This window comes from Haemaphysalis longicornis, unplaced genomic scaffold, assembly GCF_048455015.1.
Source record: "Haemaphysalis longicornis isolate Haplotype H1 unplaced genomic scaffold, Haemaphysalis longicornis Haplotype H1 scaffold_1, whole genome shotgun sequence".
NCBI lineage: Eukaryota > Metazoa > Arthropoda > Arachnida > Ixodida > Ixodidae > Haemaphysalis > Haemaphysalis longicornis.
In genome coordinates this window covers 13,304,515-13,327,072 of record NW_027526203.1, presented here as the reverse complement: position 1 = coordinate 13,327,072, position 22,558 = coordinate 13,304,515, and positions in this window count along the sequence as shown.

The window sequence follows — 22,558 nt, the reverse complement described above, 5'->3', positions numbered from 1 at the left end:
ATGGCATTGCCGCCCTGTATCATGCGATACATCTTTTACCCATATAGAGAAAAACCGACCTCCCAGATGTGCAATCCTGCAGCACTTCTTGTGTCTGCAGCAGGAATACCCGTGTGCTGAATTTTATACTGACGCCTTGAAAACGCCCACTTCTGTGTCCTGCGCTGCGCATGGAACGGGCCTTATTGTGACTAAAACTCTGAATAGTAATACTAGTATCTTTACGGCAGGGGCTTATGGTGTACTTCTTGTTGTTAATCATATACTTCAACGTGACATTCCACAATCCATTATCTATACAGATTCCGTGAGTGTTGTGCGGACATTGTCGTCCAAAGTCTTCCAAAAACCACGTTCTGAATCTCATCGTAAAGGGTATTATGTCTGTATATTCCCACAAATTTGAACTGGTCCTTTGCTGGGTGCCTTGGCACTGTGGTATAGCCGGGAAGAAAGCCGCGGATTGAATGGCTGCTGCTGCTACACTCTTGAATACCGTACAGATAACAAAATTACTGTACATCAACGTGAATTCACACATCAGACAACAACTTCGCAAAACATGGCAAACACACTGGAGTGAACTGACAAGTTACACGTAATAAAGCCACACTTGGGAACATAAACCACCGACACCCGTAACAGGTACACAGAAGTCACCTTGGCTCGATAACAGATAGGGCAAACACATACAACGCACGCGCACCTGCTCACTGTATCTCCAAGACCTCTCTGCAGCTGGTGCGGAGAGGCCCTATAGGTTATCCACATCCTCATCCAATGCAAGGCACTAGAAACAACACGACACAAACACTTCGCACAACTATACTCGCCACACATTCCGCTACACCCACCGTACTTCTTAGGGGACGACCCCATAATTACCCACAAGCGTACTTTTAAGTTCCTCAGCGTTGTCCAGTTTTTACACCTCATTACTTACCATGCATACTGACACCCTGGCCCTTTACACCAGTCATCTACATTGTCTTTTATGTCATTCTAGGTATATTTTTAGTTAAATGTTTTACATTCACTATCACTTCGTCCTTATAAAACAACTTTCCCTTGGTGCTCTTTGCCATTAGTTGGCCTTGCGCCATAAAAACACACACATTATCGTCATCTAGTAGCTGACGCAACGAGAAATAAATGTGGTGATAATTACAATGGAGCGGCGATTTCCTCCAGACACATATTGCAACGATCAACTGTAGCGAATGTTTTTTATAAATCGGTGCATACTTCGCTGCTCATTCATAGCGTGGATATTGGCAGCTCAATCATCCAACTAGAGAAAGCCGCGCTCAATTAAACGAGCGATGCAAGGAATTGCGATAGTTGCAACGCTAAGTGACAGGAAGGCGACCTGCTTTGATGATGACTCAGCATTTAAAGCCTTTCCCCTTAAACCAACTGCACAACTGTGTTTCTGTTCAAATGCGCTCCACAGAGGAAGCTACCGCTGCTTTGTAAGCTAGAGGAGGACTCGAATGCAATATTCGTGACTGGTTCTCGGGCCAAATGGATACAATGCTGTTCGTCTTTTGTTATCGCATACGCGGCGTGTGTTAAATTAGGCATCTCCCGAGCATTTACGGTGTCGTCAATCTCGTCTCCACCGTTTCCCTGGCGGCTCCTTGATGTTGCTTATCAGGTGTTGGGCGTAGGCGAGCACACCCGCTGGATCGCTGCAAAGACGGACGATGCCAGAGGGAAAGATCGTGTACTTCGCAGCCCTGTGCCGCCTCTCGATGCTGGCTTGAGATAAGAATACTTCCGACGTGGCGGCTTCATCAGGAGTCGTCGTCATGCGTGCATGGTGGGACGCTGAACTCGGCCGCGACAACAATGGCATCGCTGAGAGCCGCCCTTAGTTCCGAAATTAGGCCCCTTTTACGCAAGTGGCGATCATTGTGCCAAGGCGGCGCCCATCTGGGGATCGGCTGAAGGGTACGCTCTATTTGGAGAGAGGGGAGATCAGGTTTCGTGATCGGCAGTTTGAAACACTGACTCCGCGCAGTGGGGAATGCGAAATGAATGGTTTTATTGTGCAGACAGCTATCGCGGAGGGCAAATATTATTGGGACATTAAATAGGCGTTAAAAAAGATACTTTGAGCGTTCTTCTTCCCTGTAGTTGCAATCCCGAAAGGGGTGTTTGGCAGAGGATAGAAGGCGTTTTATTTTATTCGAACGAATAGCGACTTTACCTCGCGCTTAGCACGAGGCGAAGAGCATTGCGTGGACACTTCTAATGAATGCCGGCTGGTGGAGGAGGGGTGCAGTTCCTGCTTTTTTAAAGGGGCCATGGAGACAAAAATAAAAACTAATTGCATTAAAACCTGTGTTGTCCCGGTAACACTGACACTAATTTTATCGTGAACTTCGATAACCGAACGGATATATTAAAGAAAACAAGTGAAGCAGTGGTGACACCCAAGCCACTTCCCGGAAATTTCTCAATGACGTCGCAGAAGATTGTTTGTGCGACTGGCGACCGCCGTAAGCCACAGCTAAGAAACACCCCTGGGAGATTGTAGTGGGGCCTATAGTTCAGTTTTGTCATATATCTTGAACGCTAACGTGCACGTGACACACTCATGGTTATGTTTTTATTGCTGGCCAGTAGGAAGCCCACCCATGCCACATCACTGTAAAGCGGAATTTGAAAGTTTTGCAGTACCTCCTGCAAATTTGCGGTAAAAAAAGCCTCTCGTGGAAGGAACGGAGGTGAGTGCGGTACTCAAGCCCAGTCATTTCAATTCAGCGCTGCATTTTGTCTTCATGGCCCCTTTAACGCTCACGATGCAGATTTGTCGGGCGATTCACGCTTCGTGAGGAATACTCTCAAGGTGATGATCCTCGTGAAGAACACTCCCGCTCTTCACTAACGGGAAGGTAACAGGCAGATATTGGGGTTCATAGTGGGATGGAATGGGCGAGGCACCCGGTTCTGCCCATCAGCATATAACGACTTCCGATAAGAACTTTTCTTCCCCTTGCTATGCACGAAGCTTATGCGACTTCGAGGTTTTCTCCAACGAGATGTTCAGCAATTTCGCCATGTACCAAACAGCCCCAAAAATAAACAAAGCAATCGCAAAATCTCTTGAGCACGCCCTCTACACCCTACAATTTTCCACTTACATTCAATTAACTTTTTTTTAACTTTGTCTTCTCCGTATATTGGCTTTATTGTGTGTATAAGTCCACCTCACACAGAAATTAAATCCCTACGCCCGCTCAGCGGGCGCTAGCCCACAGCTCAGCACAACGTGTAACTGACCTGTAGTTGATGTCTGTCTCCCCTTATACTCGGCCAATCGTTCCAATTAAACGATCAACACGACGGGGCCTGCAAAACTACGCATATTTATTTGCTGGGGATACTAGCCGAAAACTGCGAATAACAAACTTTCCAGATTTAGAAACTGTCAAGCTTGTGGAAATGAATGAAGTAAAGACTTTCTTCAAGTAGCAGGCCGGCTGCTTTTGCTGAGAAGAGAAGTGTGGTACATGGTAAAATAAAACAGAGAGCTTTAGAAACACTGTGTTAGGCTTCAAAGGGGTGCTTGAAAATCTTCACGAAGTCATTGTAATGTCCGTAGCGTATGGTAATGGAAATCCGCAAATAAGTGATGGTCTTTGAAGTCGGTCACTCATCATATAGCTCTATAAATGCCTCTCGTGACCATGTTTTCTAGTTAAGAGGAGTCTCCCCTGACCTATTGCAGGTGGTTGGTTTCAATTGCCAGAGAAGTACGCTCGCATAAGAGAGATTTCTTGCCAAGTGAGGAGGCTGAACATTACCATATACAGGGTGTCCCAGCTATCATGCACCAAGATTTTAAAAAAGAGTAATGGCGTAACTCGAAGAAAACCTAGTGGATAATGTTTGCAGTACTGTGGAGAAGCGGACAGAATTTTTTTCGTTAATGAGACTTAATTAATTAATTGTAAATAATTATCTAACTCGCGAAGTACTGTCCTAATCACGAAAGTGTCAATGAGGCACTTGTAGGTACCCACGAGGGGCATCTAACTGCGGCATTTTCAGCGACGAACTAATTACGTACACAATTATTCTGACTGATAAAGAAAACCCGCGAAATATGAAAAATACCACGTGACGGCGCGTCCGCGCGCATCGTAAAGCAACGCCCTCAAACAGGCTGCCTCTGAGTTAGCCAGAATGAAATAAACAAAAGAAAGAAAGAAGAAATCGCCACCGAGTTTGTGCCTTATCTGCACACGCGCCTTATCAAGGTGATGCGCTGTCTCTTCGGGTGGGTAACACCGGAAGCAGTTGCTTTCAATCAGCTTATTTGGGGACGCTGATTTACAAGGCGCGCGGATGCGCCGTCACGTGGTATTTTTCATATTTCGCGGGTTTTCTTTATCAGTCAGAATAAATGAGTACGCAATTAGTTCGTCGCTGAAAATACCGCAGTTAGATGCCCCTCGTCGATACCTACAAATGCCTCAGTGACACTTCAGTGATTAGGACAGAAATTATCGAGTTGGATAATTAATTAGAAATAATTAGTTGAGTCTCATTAACGAAAAAATTAGTCACCGCTTCTTCACAGTACTGCAAACTTTATCCAATAGGTTTTCTTCGAGTTACGCCATTACTCTTTTTTTAAAACTTGGTGCATGATAGCTGGGACACCCTGTATAATGACAAAATGAGTAGGACGGATATCCGATTGATTAAAAGGACGTATGGAAGGAACAGTAGAATTGGAATGCGTTCATTTGTAGGTAACGTCTGGTTTGTCTGCAACAATAGGCGTACACACACATTATTTGCGGTCACCAAAATATATAGGCATTGTTTATGGTAAGGTTCATCGTTTCGAATTATCTCTTTTCTCTGAAAAAAAAAAGACCTAAAAATAACAGCCACGATTACTTTCCCACATAAGCTAGCCCCACTTCCAGTTCTAATAGCTTGCTCCTCTCCTCCCACAAGTCCATCCTTCTCCTGAACAATACGTACGAATGATTAATTCATCGTTGGGTTTAAGCCGCTGAAGCTACGCCCGGGTAGTGACGCGCGTCGGAGGGGAGGGCTCCCGATTAATTTCTGCAACCTGGAGACCTTTAACATGCGGCGAAACCTCTACACACAGTCCTTTTCGCTTTTCGCGTCCATCAGAACAGCAGCTCCCGTGGCGGGGATTGTTGAACATTGTTCTGGCGTCCTTGGGTTCAGCAACACAACGCCTTAGCCACAGATCCACTGCGGTGGGTTGCGCAAGCAGTACGACCTAGTAAAACGCTTTCCTACAACACAACCTATAGAGGACTTAAAGGGCCGTAGGCGCTTGAGTTCAACAACTTCATGAGGACACCTGGAAAGCTGATGCAATCGTCAAGGCAGCCGTCAACGGAATTTTTCGATTTCAATATAGCAAACGCCTTTCGTGATCCGGTGCGCAGAGGTGTAACCCCTTAGGAAAAAAATATAATGAGGGTAGAAGCCCAAATAAAGATTTCATAGACCATATCCAAAATGGTATATCTTTCGAGCTGGTATTTCTTAGAGTTATTAATTACCACACGGGGACTCTGCAGGAATAGGATACTTCAACGACGAGTTACTGGATCGGTGCGAAGAGCACCAGCTAGGAGTACGTAAACGAGAGGGTAAGAGTGCCGCGCGGATAACATGGAAATAGAGCTGCGTGAATCCTGCGTAGATTACAGCCTATTTAAAATGTTGTGACTAATGAAATGACGTGCTTGAAATAGCTCGGTGAGGAAATTGAAATTGCTCGGGGAGCGACGGTATCTTATTAAAATGTAGAATTGAACGAGTTCGAAGCAATTCTGAAAAAAATTGTGTCTTGTCTGTTTGCTTCTCTAATGATGCCATCGAAAGACGATAGTCCTACGCCGCCCCTTCCAATCATTTCCTTCTCCACTCTGCACTCCCACCTCTCATGCTCTTCCCGTCCCCATAGCTCCTCTGATGATGATGTTCGTTGAATACAATTCTATTCTCCCCTTTTCACACTGATCGCGCTAAATCTGTTAGGAGCGCCCCCACCTTTTCCTTTATTTGTTTTTTTTTTCTGCCTCGGCAGTACGAGCGAGATTTCTGTTACTTTTAATTGTGTTTGCTTTTATTTCACCTTTCTGCACAATTTTAACGTGTTGTTGTATTTCATTTGCTATCGGAAAACTTCGCTGTAACAAAACAAGGCCAACGCATATTCTTATTACAACAACGTGGGTACTCTCGGTTAATGTACTTACATTTTGCCTCAAACGGGGGCGTGTTTGTATACGATTACCTTCTTGGTATTCTACTTGTATTCCAACATACCATAGAGTTTCTTTCAATATACACTATGGAGTAATGTGGTGCTAGTGTCTATGCGGCTTACATCAAGGACGTCTGTGTAGTCATGGACCGCCATTACATCATCTGCTCGCCATAGTTTCATCATTGACTTGGATTTAAACGCTTTAGTAGCCGTATTGAGAGACGACGGTTTGCGTGGCCGTTTATTCCAACGCTCGGGCCAAGGAAGAAGATCAAGCGGTGATGATGATTATTTACAAGTGATGATGATGCCGAGCCCATCGGGGCTAGCACTGATGATAGTGGGTGATTACTAAGAAGCGCCGGTAACATAACCCAAAGTACCGGGAGTGTAGTCACTGGGTCTCACATAATTTCCCCTCGCGAGCGGAAGCGGCCTCCTGGCCGCTGGTCAGTCGGTGGTACGGCGGTTGAATGGCTTCAGGCGGGATACATGAACGATTTCAGTGCCACGGCGACGGCGGTCTGTAGGCGGAGTTACCGGCGTGATGCGATAATTGACAGGAGAAGTCTCTTCTAAGATTTGGTATGGGCCAAGAAAACGGTGGAGGAACTTCTCGCACAGTCCGGGGACGCGAACGGGTGTCCATAGCAACACTTCATCCCCGGGACGGAACCGCACAGAGCGATGCTTCACGTCGTAGCGGGTTTTCCGTTCGTGCTTCCGAATTTCTGTTGGACGTCGCGCGAGGTCTCGACAGTGGGCGAGCCGCGAAACATACTGCTCATGCGATGGTGCATCAGAGGCGACAGGAGCGTAGAAAAAAACTGGATTCAAAAGTAATCGATGGGGAGCGGCCAAAGACGAGAAAGAACGGTGAATAGCCGGTAGTCTTTTGCTTTGTGGAGTTGTAAGCGAAAGTTACAAAGGGTAGGATAACGTTCCAGTTGCGATGATCAGGACTAATATACATGGAGAGCATGTCCGACAGTGTTCGATGAAATCGCTCAGTCAGACCATTCGTCTGGGAATGGTAGCTGGACGTTGTTTTGTGGGCCGTGTTCGAAGCACGCAGAAGCTCTGCAACAACGGTTGAGAGAAAAACCCTGCCGCGGTCGCTCAGAAGGACGCGTGGAGCTCCATGGCGCAAAATAATGTTGTGCAGGATGAAGTCTGCCACTTCTGCGGCGGTGCCAGAGCGAATAGGCGGAGTTTCGGCGTACCTAGTCAAATGATCTACTGCCGTAACTATCCATCGGTACCCAGATTGGGTCGCAGGTAGCGGTCCATACAAGTCGATGCCCACGGTCTCAAAGGGAGCCGAAGGACAAGGAAGAGGCTGCAGTAGTCCGGTCGGAGGAGTAGTCGAACGTTTGCGGTGCTGGCAAGAGGCGCACGAGCGGACGTACTTGGCCACAGCTGCCGAGAGGCCAGGCCAAAAGTAGCGGCTACGTATTCGCTCGTATGTTTTTGCGATGCCAAGGTGCCCAGCGGTTGCCGCATCGTGATATTCTTCGAGGATACGACGTCGAAGTGGACCAGGTACTACAAATACCCATTTGTTGCCATTGGGATGGTAATTTTGGCGGTAAAGGACACCATGGAGGAGTTGAAACTTGGCGAGTTGACGACGTGCACGGCTGGTCGGAGGCGGCACACGGCCGTCGAGGTAGTCCATGATGGGGCGGCAGTATGGGTCTGCTCGCTGTAGCGAGGGCAAGTCACCGTGTCCAGCAGAGCTAGGGAAAGTGATGGGTGCCAAAGGGACATCGTGGTCGAGGCTTTCCTGGAGAGCAGTCGACGGAGAAGACAATGGGCAACGAGACAGAGCGTCTGCGTCCGTATGCTTCTTTCCGGACTTATACGTCACGGAAAAATCATATTGTTGGAGGCGGAGAACCCAGCGACCAAGGCGCCCAGACAAGTTTTTCATGGAAGATAACCAGCATAGTGCATGGTGATCTGTGACCACTGTAAAGTGACGGCCATGGAGGTAAGGCCGGAATTTTTGAACAGCCCAAACGATGGCAAGGCATTCCTGTTCTGTAATGGAGTAATTCTTCTCCGCGGGTGAAGAATTAAAAAAAAGGGTGAAAAAACCATCTCCCGGAGCTGAGCATCACTTTGAAGGAGAACAGCGCCGATTCCGTGGCCACTTGCGTCTGTGTGGAGGATAGCGGGCTTGCTTTCATCAAAGTGGCAGAGTACCGGGCTAGACGTTAAGGCCGCTTTCAATGCCTCAAAGGCTTGTTGGCACTCATTCGACCAAACGTAAGCTACGCCGGACTGTAGGAGCTGGTTGAGGGGGGCCGCAATGGTGGCAAAGTTCCTGACAAAGCGACGGAACTACGAGGCCAACCCGAGAAAACTGCGCAGATCTTTTTGTTGGCATGGACACGGAAATCCGACAACAGCAGCGATTTTGTCGGGGTCGGGTCGTATCCCGTCCTTGCTAACGACATGGCCGAGTACCTTGATATTTTTGGTCGCAAAACGACATTTTTTTTAGTTGAGCTGCAGTCCAGCATTGGAGATGCACGTAAGCACTTCGTCCAAGCGTTGGAGATGCTCAGCAAATGTCGAGGAAAAGACAACCACGTCGTCAAGATAGCAGAAACAGGTCTTCCATTTTAGTCCTCTGAGCACTGAGTCCATCATCCGCTCAAAAGTTGCCGGGGCATTGCACAAGCCGAACGGCATGACATTAAATTCATATAGGCCGTCGGGAGTAGCAAACGCCGTCTTTTCCTTGTCGGACTCATGCATCGGTATCTGCCAGTAACCAGAACGCAAGTCAAGGCTCGAAAAGTATTCGGCTCCTTGAAGGCAGTCCAGGGCGTCGTCGATCCGGGGCATAGGATACACATCCTTTTGGGTAATTTTGTTGAGGGCCCGATAATCTACACAAAAACGCACGGAACCATCCTTTTTCTCCACCAGGACGACTGGGGAAGACCAAGGACTGGATGAGGGCCGAATAACGTTACGCTGCAGCATGTCGTTCACGTTCTCCTCAATTACTTGCCGTTCTGACGGGGAGACTCGGTACGGGCGGCGGTGAACAATAGTTGATCCATCAGTTTTGATGCGATGCGTAGCTGCAGGGGTGCGAGGAAGGAACTTTGAATGGGTGTCGAACGAGGCACGGTGCTTGTGTAAAAGTTCCAGTACTGAGGATTTCTGTGATGGGGTAAGGTCCGGACCGATGGTGACCGCAAGAGACGACGTAGAGGAAACGGTCGTGGAAAGCCCACTGCCTGTGGAAAGAGTACCAGACGGAAGGATGGACACGTGTTCGGCAGAAACAGAAGCAATCGCACAGCCTTGCGGGAGCAGAACCGCTTCGGAGGTCGTATTACGCACAGGGATAAAGGCGCGCCCTCGGGAAAATTGTACCAGACAAGCGGCTACTGCAAGACCTCGTGAAAGGAGGCGGCCGCACGGAATGGCCAGCACATCGCCGTCAACGATTTTATCAGCGGAAACTGAAAGAATGTGCTCTTGGCGGGCGGGCACAACGTGATCGGTACGTAGCACCAGACGAGGCGTACTTGTTTCCGGGACAGCTGAGTGATGAACGTCTGTGATGCTAATAGCAGGAGTGCGGCAACAAATAACAGCGGAAGTCGACGAAAGAAAGTCCCAACCAAGAATAAGCTTATAGGGGCACTCCGAGATCACCGCACACTGAATGTGATGACACAGCCCGTCGATAGAAACGCGTACCGTGCAGAAGGCAGAAGGTTGGATGGACGTGTCGTTCGCACCACGTAATAAATGGCCACTGTATGGGGTTTTTACCTTTCGTAGTCTCTTACAAATGTCAGCTCGAATAATAGAAATACTTGCTCCAGTGTCCACCAAAGCTCCGATATCGTTACCTTCAACTGATACTAACAACAAGTTCGATGGGTGTTCTGGAGGAGTTGCTATTGTACCGATAGATGCAGTTTCCCCTCCAAAAACTGCACGACTTAGTTTTTCGAGAGGTGGGTGGGGTCATGCACGACAGGGCGAAGCGGAGACACAGATCGGCGAAATAGTGATGGGGAACGACTTCGCGACGCACGAGAATTGGTTGGGGACTCGGAAGTGGCAGGAGGAGAGGACCGCCGTGGCGGAGATGGGTAACCCCTCTGGCGGTAGTCGTAACGAAGGTTTGGTCTGTCCCGTTCGTACGTGTCGTAGCCACGTCGCTCATCAATTAAACGCCTCCTACAGAACCGCGAAATGTGCCCGCGAATTCCGCAGTAGAAACACACCGGCCGGTTGAAAGAGGGCTGAGGGCGCTGCGGTCGCCGTGCTGGATAGTAAGGCTGCGGCCCAGGGACCGGGTTGACCGCTGCCACATAGCCTAGAACTGGTTGGGCGGTGACGCCTGCCACGGACAGAGGAGGCCTGAGAGCCACTTCGGAATATGATGGCGTGACTGGAGGAGGGGTAAGATCTGCGGGAAGTCTTCCGTGAGTACACGCGGCAAGCTCCTCTCTAATGATCTCTCGCAGGTTAGGTGTAGACGAGTAGGGACTGGTAGAAGAGACGTGCACAGAGGTGCGGCCGTCAAGTTCTTCCCGGATCAGTTCGCGTATTAGAGCTCGGAGGTCCTCATCGCCGTTGTTCCGGGCCATGGTACCCTGCTGGAGACGGAACGACTGAAGGTCGTCCAGGCGTTGGCACGTTGTCCTCACATCCGGAACGGTAGTCGGATTCTGAAGGGCCAGGGCATTAAAGGCGAACTGGCCGATCCCTTTCAAGATGTGGCGCACGCGATCAGCCTCCGTCATGTCTTTGTTGACCTTTCGGCACAGGGCCACAACATCTTCAATGTACAACGTGTACGTCTCACAAGGATGTTGGAATCGTCCCTCCAGCTTCTTTTTCGCGATGGCTGAGCAGGCCGAGGAAGAGCCAAAAATCTGGCGCAGCTGCGTGCTGAAATCGTTCCAGTCATCAATGCGGTGCACATTGTTCCGGAACCACGTTTTGGCCACTTCGTCCGGGGACCACGAGACGTTTTCAAGCTTCGCGCGGTCGTCCCACCTGTTAAAGGCGCTGACGCGTTCGAAGGTATCAAGCCACTCGTCAACGTCCTCATTACGAAGGCCAGCGAACATCGGTGGATCCCGCTGGCGGCTGGTGACGAGGTACGGTGGGACGGCGGCTGAGGCCGCCCCACCGGTTCCGCTGCCGGTTCCACTGCCGGTACCGCTGCCGGTTCCGGTGGCACGTTCCGCTGTCATAGGCATGGCGTCTCGCAGCAAGCGACGACCCGAACGGAGCTCCAGGGGTGCACTCAGAGATGGAGGACGAGGGATCAAGACGCACGCTCCACCACTTGAGAGACGACGGTTTGCGTGGCAGTTTATTCCAACGCTCGGGCCAAGGAAGAAGATCAAGCGGTGATGATGATTATTTACAAGTGATGATGATGCCGAGCCCATCGGGGCTAGAACTGATGATAGCGGGTGATTACTAAGAAGCGCCGGTAACATAACCCAAAGTACTGGGAGTGTAGTCACTGGGTCTCACAGTATATTCGAACGCAGTGCCACAAAAAATGAAAAAAAATGGTGTGTGATTACACAAGTGGAAAATAAAACACGCTGTTTTAAACCAAGGAAAAAGGAAATAAAGCGTATTTTTACAGGAACGGTTGGGCCTACTATTATACAGGCCAAGCCGGCAGTTAACGAAAATGGTAATATTTGGTACCATTAACTCATCAGAGACACTTACTTTATTAACTTTACCAGTGTTTCAGATAATAAGTTGTTTCAAGAGTTTAGAAGGCTTTTTGAGGGTGCCTATGAAAACGTCCTGTTCATGGTGAAGAGCTCCACCGACCGTCAGCTACAGTTTAACAAAACTTGTTGCTGACGCAGTTGGTTCATACTTGAAGAAAAAAGAAAATAGCGCGTTAAACAGCCGCAGAAGACGAGAAGGTAGGACCGATACAGGCGCCCGTATCTGTCGTATCTTGTCGTCATCGTCGAAGTACGTTTCTTTCTTTTTTTCGTCAGCTACAGCTTTCGCGGCGGCATATTACCCGCTCAGGCATACGTCCTTCGACGGCGGCATGACCAACGTCAGGTACAATCACGCACTGCCAGCCTTTTCATCTAACTCGGCTACCACAGGACCGGGAGGATTTCGGCTTCCTCGTAGCTCGTAGATGTGTTAAGGCATAAGAGAGTTTTAGCTGACCGTTTCTGATGGTCCGCTCCGCTCCGATAGCTATCGGGAACGCCATTGCGCATGCGTGGCGCGCAAAGGCGCTAGCGGTGATACCGGAGCGGAGCCCCGTTCCGCTAACCGGGGCCTCTTAGCGGACCGTCGCGGCAGCTTACGTTACCGTGCGCAATATCAACATGGTTACCCCGCGATGCGAGCGCGCTCCCGCAAACTCCGTTTCTTTAGTTGGAACGCGAGCGACGAAATCACGAAAGCTCTTCCGAATAGGCAAAGGTGCTACTCCTCAACAAGCTTTAGTACGGAAGCGAAAAACGTCGACCGAAGCGCGGGGCTGCTTCTATGCAGTGCCGAGAAAGACAGCCTTGTCTTGGCTATTCCAAAGTTTATCGGCTTTTTTAAAATAATTTAGAACCATTATACCATGTAAGTGACTACATCCTTTTAAAACGGTAAAATAAGGCACTAAACACGGTACTTTACATTACTTGAGCTACCAAATTCCAATGCGTATCTTTACTTTGCGATGACGTTTCGGTTTGCCCACGCACAGGGCACGACCAGTGACGCGCATCATTCCCCGTCGAGGGAGATACGGTTATCGCTTAGCTAAAAGCCTTTCTGCCGCTGACGCTCCGGTTGTGCTTAGCGGGCCGTCGGGAGCGGAGCCTAAAAAACGGTCAGCTAAGACTAGTGAAGATAGCAAATCCCAAAAGAATCCAATTGTCATGCCAAGACCAAGCCAAAAGCGGAGTCTTTCCATAACCCCCCCCCCCCCCCCCCGACGACATAGATTCCCAGGTGCAGTTTCCTCTCTAGTATACTTACTAAGAAACCCTATGCAACATATATGTTTTGTGACTTGCGTGTGTAAGTATGTTCATGGTTATGACGGCAGCCCGCCGCTCCTTCCGCCTGCATTGTGCACCGGGACGTGAACCCTGTCAATCCCGTTTGATGGCTTTTTTCCACAGTCCCCAACACGAATGTTCTTGAAAGAAAAATGTCGATTTTTTCATTGATTGAATAATTTCGTTCTTGCAAGAAAACGTGAATGTGCATTACAGTACCTTTGAGAGCACTTTTATTTTTGAACAGTCCCTCCTATTATAATTCGCAGTCACATATTTTTTCGCTACGCCTGCAGGGGGAATCAGGTTACCTAAATACCTACCTATCCACCTACACATATCATCATCATCATCATCATCATCATCACCATCATTATCAGCCTATCTACGTCCACTGCAGGGCAATGGCGTCTCTCATAGATCTCCAATTATCCCCGTCCTGTGCTAAGTACGGCCAATTCATCACCGCAAACTTCTCGTCTCATCTGACCATCTCATCTAACGATCTCATCTGCCCATCTAACTTTCTGCCGACCCCTGCCACGCTTGCCTCCCCTAGCGATCCACTCTGTTACCCTTAATGACGAACGGTTCTTTTGCCTTCGCATTACATGCCCTGCCTTTCTCCTTAATTGCTACAAATATACGTCCTTGACACGCGTTTGTTCCCTGACACACGCCGCTCTCTCCTTGTCCCTTAAAGGTACACTGAAGTTATTTGTAAACACTGCGGAATTACTAGCGCCAATTGTAGTCCGGAGTCCATAGGCCATGTTTCGACCACTCTGAGTGCGTTCACGGGAATCGATTTAGTAGAAAAATCAATTCTAAAATGCTGTCCTTCTCTCTGCATCCTCGCCCATTTTCTGTGGCGTTTTCGTGGGACGTCAGGAGGAGATGACTTGGCTTGACTTCTCTACTGCACGGCTCGCCGACCTCCCGACAGAGTCAGTCGGCCCAGCGTTTAGTCCGCCAGCCGCCGACGGGTGGTCGCATTTCGTTCGCTCAGTTGATACTAAGCCACGACACGTTTGTCAATGGAATAACGTGCGTTTCTTTAGTTTGTTAGCTTGTACACTGTATCAATCTCCAAGTCCAGGTCACTCCACACAAGCGCTGTACAAGCGCACATGCGAGGCTTCGCTGACTGGTATGCTAGCAGGACATTCAAAGGGCACTTGAAGGCGGGAGAAGTCAGCGAAGTCAATATAGGTACTAAGGAAATAAAATCAACTGTCACTTTTACCGTACAGCGTAAAACTAGGGAGCAGGAAGCACATTTTTGCGCTAGGTGAAGAAGCACAGCGGTCAGCACCACGACTACGAATCTGCGAATGCTTTTCCGTCTTAAAAATGCAATTGCTAGACGTGAGATATTGTGGAAATTTGGGAGACGCTTACTGCACGAGCGCTATACAACAAATAGTCATATAAGCTGTTCTAAATGCTAAAAGTAAATAAAAGTGTAAACTGGTTATACATTGTATGCCTCATATTTCCCGTTCTGTCAGCGCTGGTCTGCGGCCGAGTGGTCTGGAGAGCTATGCTTCTTATTTTGCAGGTCGCGAGTTCGAATACCCGATGTTACATTCTTTTTTTTGTAACGTGATTTTTTTCTTTTTAGGCCGATGTTTTCTATACTGAGTTCATTTTGGGCCGTAATGTTCACTGCTGCACCAACGAGTTCGCAGAACGCGCGCAGACTGACACAGACGTGCTAGCGAGCAGTGTTGTGCACGTTCCTCCAAAATAGGAACGAAAGCTCGTTCCTCATTCCTTGCCAATTTTGAAACGAGTTCCCGTTACAAGTTCCTTTATTGCGAAAGGAACGCGTTCCAGTACCACTTCGAAAATTTCAACGTGTCGTTACATTAACGTTACAATTAGGTTTTTAAATTAAAATATAGTGTCGGATAATGCTGGGTCGAAATTAAGTGAGACATTTAAAACTCACATCGAACTACGTATATTATACGAATATTAACACTACCGGCAGCAGATTATCTGGAGATAAAGATAATCAAAAGAAACGCGCCCAGGCGAATTTTTTCAGGGAGCACCGGACAAACTCCAGACGGCTCGAGGACATTTCGGGGCAGGATATTTCGGTGTACGGACATATCGGTGTACGGGCATATCGGTGTACGGGCGTTTCGGTGCACGCACATTTCGGTGTACGGACATTTCGGTGTACGGACATTTCGGCGACCAAATTATCCGGTGCTTGCCTGTTTGCGACAGCCGTTATATTTTTATTTCCACCTAACGTGGGTTATGGACAACAATCTGGAGCAGTGAATTTAATTTCTTGATTTATGCCGTGTTCGATCTTTGCCAGGTATTTTTATAAATTCTACATTTATATATTTTTTGTTTAATACCTCTTCCTGGGGACACCTGTTATATGCAGCCGATTGAATTCTTTAGAACACGTTTTTTTTTATTTATGACAGGTTGTTAATTTATATTCGCTCTTTTTTAGCTAAGACAATTACCCGTGTTTACGATGGTCTACCGCCTGTTTTGTATTTTTTTAAAATCACACCCTCAAATTACATAAATTACATGCACACTGTCAATATCCAAAAAGTAACAAACATTAGCTAGCCCATCAGAATGAACCTTATGAAGAGTATTACGTAGGCTGGGCTGCCTTGCTAAAATGAATTCGCGAACACTGGTCTAGGATATTGCCGAGGAGGAAAAACGGGCCTTTTGGAAAACAGCCACAGGTTCTAATGTCCTAAATGCTGATTAAGCACGTACCGGTTGTGCATACAAATTCCACCCATTGTGTTCCGGACAACCAACCTTCGTTTAATGTTTACAAGCCTACATTTACCACATTTTAATTCTTTGTTCTAGCGCACCCCCCCCCTCCTCCCACCTCCCGCCTGTAGGCTCGAATCTCGACCAGATTTTTGCAGCCATATTATTTTCGGTTTCCCCTGAAAATCCTACTGGCATGGTGGAGTTCACGGTCTCCGAAGCGTCACCGCAGTGATTTTTTTATTTTTTATTTATAATATACTGCTAGCCTCTTAGTGGAGGCTTTTGCAGGAATCGGGTGATACATTCAGAACAGTGACATAGCACACTTCGCGTTTAAAACAGAGAAAAAGCTTTACATTCACCATGGGCGCACGAAACATCTATAATGTGACACAAAAAGCCACCCAAAAAGCCGCTGAGAACACAATAGCCACTACGGTTTCCTGGCTATGCTCTTCCGCGCGTCGCCGTCATATCGACGGCGCCCCCACTCCAGAAATCGCTCTTTCTGCGCCTTCAGTCGCCCCATTGTGAATTAACTCATCAAGTCGCGCCTATCTATCACACCCCAGGTATACATCGCTTCCTCCCATTATAAGGAGCAAAAAAAATGAATAGGCTAGTGTGACGAGAGCGGCAACAATCGCCTTCAAGTTTTCGACGTCCCGTCGACGCAATGGTGAAGCACAAGTGACTCCCCTCTCTCTCTACTTGGGCGGATGATTGCCGGCGGGGCTCAGCTTTCCCCTCTCCTAAGTAACGCCACCGTAAGTGCGATCGTTGGTTTGTTAGTTTTAAGTAGAACTGACACCGAATGCAACGACAGCGAGATTGATTGAGAGAATAATTAAAACGAAATGCACACGTGCCTAATCGACCTCGTTTTTCTGTTGTTTTTTTCGCGGAAGTTTTGCTGGGGGGGGGGGGGGGAGGAATAGACTAAAAGAAGCAATTTCTTGCACCATTGGATTAAGTGAAAGGAAACCGCTTTGGTAACACTTAAAGTATTAGGGTTGTTCACATGAATGTCAAAATAACAAATAATGGTTGAATGGATCCAAATTAACAACGTTAATTTTTACCATCTGCTACAGAAATTAGGTTTCACGTGGCAATGCTCCGCCAGGGTTTAGCGTTCGTTTCCACGAACGGCGGCGCAAGCACAAGTTTCGAACGTAAAATCAGATCAAGTCACGAAATTACAATATTAAAGCTCAAATGTTCAAAGAATGCCTGGGACATCCCCTCACTCAAATTGTCTGAGCCCAAGACGTCGTGCACCAAAATGTCCCTGCACAGAAATGTCCACACCGAAACGTCCTGGACCGAAATGTCCGACACCGAAATGTCCGGATCTCGTTTAGCAGTCCGTCCGTTTCGTTGGCTACGTTGTTAACGGGTTGTCCGGGACCGGTTTGCTCCTGAGCGCGAGGAAGGGCGAGTAGGAAGGGTGTGGTGGCACGGACATAGCGAAGGCAGGCCCGCGGAACCAATCCCCCTACCGCGACGAATGCCCAATCGCCCAGCCGGGTCCCGGTCAACCCAGTAACAACGCATACGTCAGAATGGACGGACTGCTAAAACTCTCTATTCTTTCCCTGCCATGGAACAATTCTATCAGCCAGACGCGCATTCTGGCCTCCCCAGACAAACGATGAAGGATGAAAAGCATTCTCGAGGCTGCCCTATTCACTTGTCGAACGCCGCGTAAGCAACCAGCATGAAAGCAAGCACAAGCTGCGGCCTGCTGCGTGGTTATTCTTCTGCCTTTGACCTTCGAGGAAGAGCGCACGGCTGAAGGGCGGGCAAACAGACCATCTTATAGGAAGAGAAACGCAGTAGCGACTTGTGGATTTTTGTACTCGAGCCTTGGCATCAAAAAAAGCCAAATCCTAGCGATGTAACGGCGTTAACGCCATTCCTGCCGTTCCTTCAAAAACTTCACGAGTTACCGTTACAGTTCCACCGACCCTGAATGGAACGGTGGCATTCCTCCGTTCCTCCAAAAAGGAACTAGTTTCCGGAACGCCGTTCCTTGTAACGCCGTTCCGTACAACACTGCTAGCGAGTTCTCGTTGGCGTGCTGTTGCCATAAGCACCGACTGCTAGCGGGCAGTGGGCACAGGCCAGATTCAGCAGGCCCTTGGCCTGGTGCGAACAGGCTTATACGATACAGGCATGAGTGAAGAGCTCCAAATATGGGGGAAAAGCGCATGACATTAGAGCGTCTACGGGGACGCGGAGGGCGTTCATCCTATCGTAGGCATTTTACAGCCGGAACTTGGCATAAGCGCGGTATGGGGATTATTGAGATATCGAAAATGCCCATCCAATGATAATGTCGGATGTCAAGCATGTTGTTTTAGAGAATCGAAGCCGACACTTGTTTGAATGCTAATCTTGGACATCGTCCAACCACGGTGCACCTCCTCCCGATGTCACAGCGTTTAGTTGGTGCGGCCGCAGCAGGCCGCCCATGGTAGTTTTTATTCTTTAGGGCTTTAAAAAATAATTAGAGGCTTATCAACCGGATACACGATGAAAAGTGTCTCAATTTGAGCCAGTCTACGAGTGCAAGCAAAAACGGGAGCTCGACAAATTCACTTCAGTGTCCCTCTAATGTTACACCTATCATCTTCTGTTGAATTGTTCGCTGAGTCGTTCTCAATTTAAGTTAAACCCTTTAAGTGAGCCTCCAAATTTCTGCCCCGTAGATAAGTACCGGCAACATGCAGCTGTCATACACTTCCCTATTCAGGGACAATGGTAGGCTGCCGTTCATTATCTGAGAATGCCTGAATAAAGCACTCCACCCCATTCTTATCTTTCTAGTTATTCCTGCTTAATGGCTGAGATCCCGGATCACTACTTGGCCTAAGTAGATACATTCGCTTACCCCAATTCCACTGTCTCGCCCCTATCTCAGAAGATTATTGATCATTACTTTAGTTTCCTGCATATTAATTTTCAGCCCCATGATTCTACTTTGCTAGATCAGTGAGGTAATCATACTTCGGTATTCGTCCCCCGATTTACTTAACAACTCTGGGGACGAACATACATACAAAATTTGTGAAATGCAGAGAAGTGATTCGCTGCAAGGTGATGTACCGCCGATATTCGCTTACTGTTACCCCCCCCCATGCAATTCAAATTTTCCGCATGAAACTGTGCCAGCGGGAGTTCTGTTCTCTTTGTGCTTTTCTCCCCGCATGTGCCGGCGTTGCACTGCCACATTTTGCGTTTACTATCGTAAAAAAAATTGGCCGCATACCTGCTCCTTTCGTTGCAAATGTCGTCAAAACACGATAGTCTTTGTAGACATTTGCCAAGGAAATGCCCCCTTTTGCTTACCCGCTCACCTCTCATGCTGTTCCTGCACAGTCGCGCTCATCCCAAGGTAAACACACTAAAGGTTTGCAGAAGGCGATTTGAATTTACCGCGTTCCACTGCTACAGGCCGGGTTCCTCGATGCCAGCGCTGCAGTACGGCTGAGACGCTCGTGAATAGAGGCGGCCGACTACAAGGTTTATAGAACCGCGTGGCCGTGCTCCACGTGCGTTCCAAGCAGAACGTGGAACCTAGCTAGTGGAACCTTTCGTTGCTGTTGCCGTGTGATTTTTCATCTGCCGCCAGGAGGCGGCGGTTTTCTGCAGTAGATGTAGAATATCATTTGTTATCGAAAAAGCAAGCATCCATGAACTTTTAAATAAAGAAACACTGTAAATATCCCTTATGTACTAATTTCCTGTCTTATCCTATTCATCCCCTTCTATATTCCCCACCCCCCGGACTGGGTTGTATGCCGGTGAGCCCCCAGCTGGGCTCAATAATATCCCCAGTTCATTTCTTTTCCTTTTCCATCAAACCACTACTACTACTACTTATATTTGCGTAATGTCTTGTTCTTGTTCAACAAAGTTGACAAGTATGAACACATAAACCGGGATTAGGCGTTTACATTTGGCTGTGAGTATATAAGACTATTGCGCAATTTCAATTTAACTTTGGCCGGGTGGCTGAAGCGAGTTCCAGACAGACATACAGACAGACCAAAATTTTTGTGTTTAAGTAGCTTAAGAAAGACTATAGTCTTTAAAATCAACCTACAAGCGTCCTTAACTGAAGGTACGCGGGCGCTGCCTGTTAATTACGTATATTTTTTCTCAAATGTACCTATAGTTTTCTTTGCGCTAAACAACGGGAAGATGTATGACAAGCACCAGCGTTTCACGAGTTTTCGAACGCTTATGACAACATAAAGCGCTTGGCTTTCGAAGCCTCTGGGGTACGCCGCGAGCAACAGCGTTACCCCGGGACGCCGCCTTGGTGCTTTACATACTTGGGTCGAGCGAGCGAGCTAGTATGACAAGGTGAGTGCCTTAAGTGCTCTGCAATTATTATACATACATACATACATACACACATACATGCATGCATGCATACATACATGCATGCATACATGCGTACATGCATACATACATACATACATACATACATACATACATACATACATACATACATACATACATACATACATACATACATACATACATACATACATACATACATACATACATACATACATACATACATACATACATACATACATATATACAAAAATAAGGGTTGGCAGTCAGGAATCCCCGGGAAAGCAAATGGCAGAATGCGGTAGGTCGTTGAAACAGATGAAGAATTTTGAAAGACAGAAAGGAAATGGAGAAAGAAAGTGGAGGACGACATAACCACGGATCTTTTGAAAAAGGGAGGGGCTGCGCGGGCTACTTCAAAGGCTGCGCGGAACTATTTTCGGAATGCTTAAGGACTCAATAAGTGTCCTTAGCCTGGAGAAACACACATTATCCTGCTTCATAAAAAGGGTGATACCAAAGACTTTAATATTTACAGACTGATCAGTCTACTCTCAGTTGTTTACAAGCTGTTTACCAAAATTGTAGTTAGCCTCATATATGACACAGCTTGGATTCCCAACGACCCAGCGAGCAAGCTGGGTTTATGAAAGGGTGCTCAGCTATGAATACCATCGATGTTGTCAATCAAGTGACAGAAAAATCCGCAGAATATCCTAAGCCCCTTTACTTGGCATTTATAGGCTATCAGAAAGCATTTGACTCAGTACACACCGCAGCGGTGCTAAAAGCATTGAAAGACCAGGGAATAGAAGTGACCTTGCTTCATTAGCCTTCAAGAAGATATACACAATGAATGCACGGGCAGTACAGCCTTCACAAGCAAAGCGATAAAGTTGCTATCCGAAAGCGTGTAAGACTGGGAGATACCTTCTCGCCAAAACTATCGAGAGCATGCCTGTACGGTTTAGAAAGCGTGGCGGGGAAAACATATGATTAAGAATAAACGGGGAATACTTGAGCCATTTGAGGTTTGCGGAGGACATAGTCTTGCTGATATAGACTGCAGAACACTTGCAAAAAATGCTTGACGAACTAGAATAAGAAAGCATGGCCGTGGGCCAAAAAGAATAAGAAAGCATGGCCGTGGGCCAAAAAGTAACAAGGCATAAATCTTGTGATGAGGCGTAAGAATTTGGAAAACCCCCTCTTCAGCTTAACAAACGAAGTCCAAGAAGAATTAAAACAATATAACTACCTCGAACAGATGGTTAGTCCTGACCCGCCCCTTCCCCACGAGAGAGAAATCCGCTGCGAAATAGGTATGGGCTGGGGACCACTCGACAGGCTCTCCCAAATAATGCAAAGTAAGCTACCTTTATCCCTAAAAAGAAAAATATACAACCAGTGCGTACTGTCGGTGATGACATACGGAGCTGAAACTTGGTGACTCTGTGGGTCATGGAACGAATAATGCTAGGAGCAACACTCAGAGACACACGATAAAGATCTCCAGGTGGTCAAAATTAATCCGGAGCCATCCACTGCGGCGCGCCTCATCGCCTGCGTTGCGTCGGTACGCTAAGCCATAAAATTAATCGATCAACACTCAGAGAGAGGAAACAAGCTTCCTCGATCAGGGACAAACTCGAGTACAGTGTATCATAGAAGAAAAAAAAAAGAAATGGACTTGGGTGGGCCATGTAGTGAGAAGTACCGACAACCGGTGTACAATTACGGAAACAAAAGGGATACAAAGAGACGGCTCTAGAAGAAGGGAAGGCAAATAACATGATGGAGGGATGAAATCGAGAAATTAGTAGCCGACACTGGACATGAGTGCCGCAGGACAGGGCTGATTGCAAGTTAATGGGAGAGGACTTCGCTATCCAATGGGCCTAAGCAGGCTATTGATAATTATTGCAATATTCTCTACCTACGTGTTGGGTTAAAATGTTCATATTCATTCCCTTAGGGGTATTTCTTTCAGTTAACCAGCGCTATTCCTTCGACAGAGCGTTTTTGATGTCATGATCACTGATCTGTCCACATTACTAACTTATGAAGCCGGAGCATGGTGTGGCTTCGGCTGTTCTTA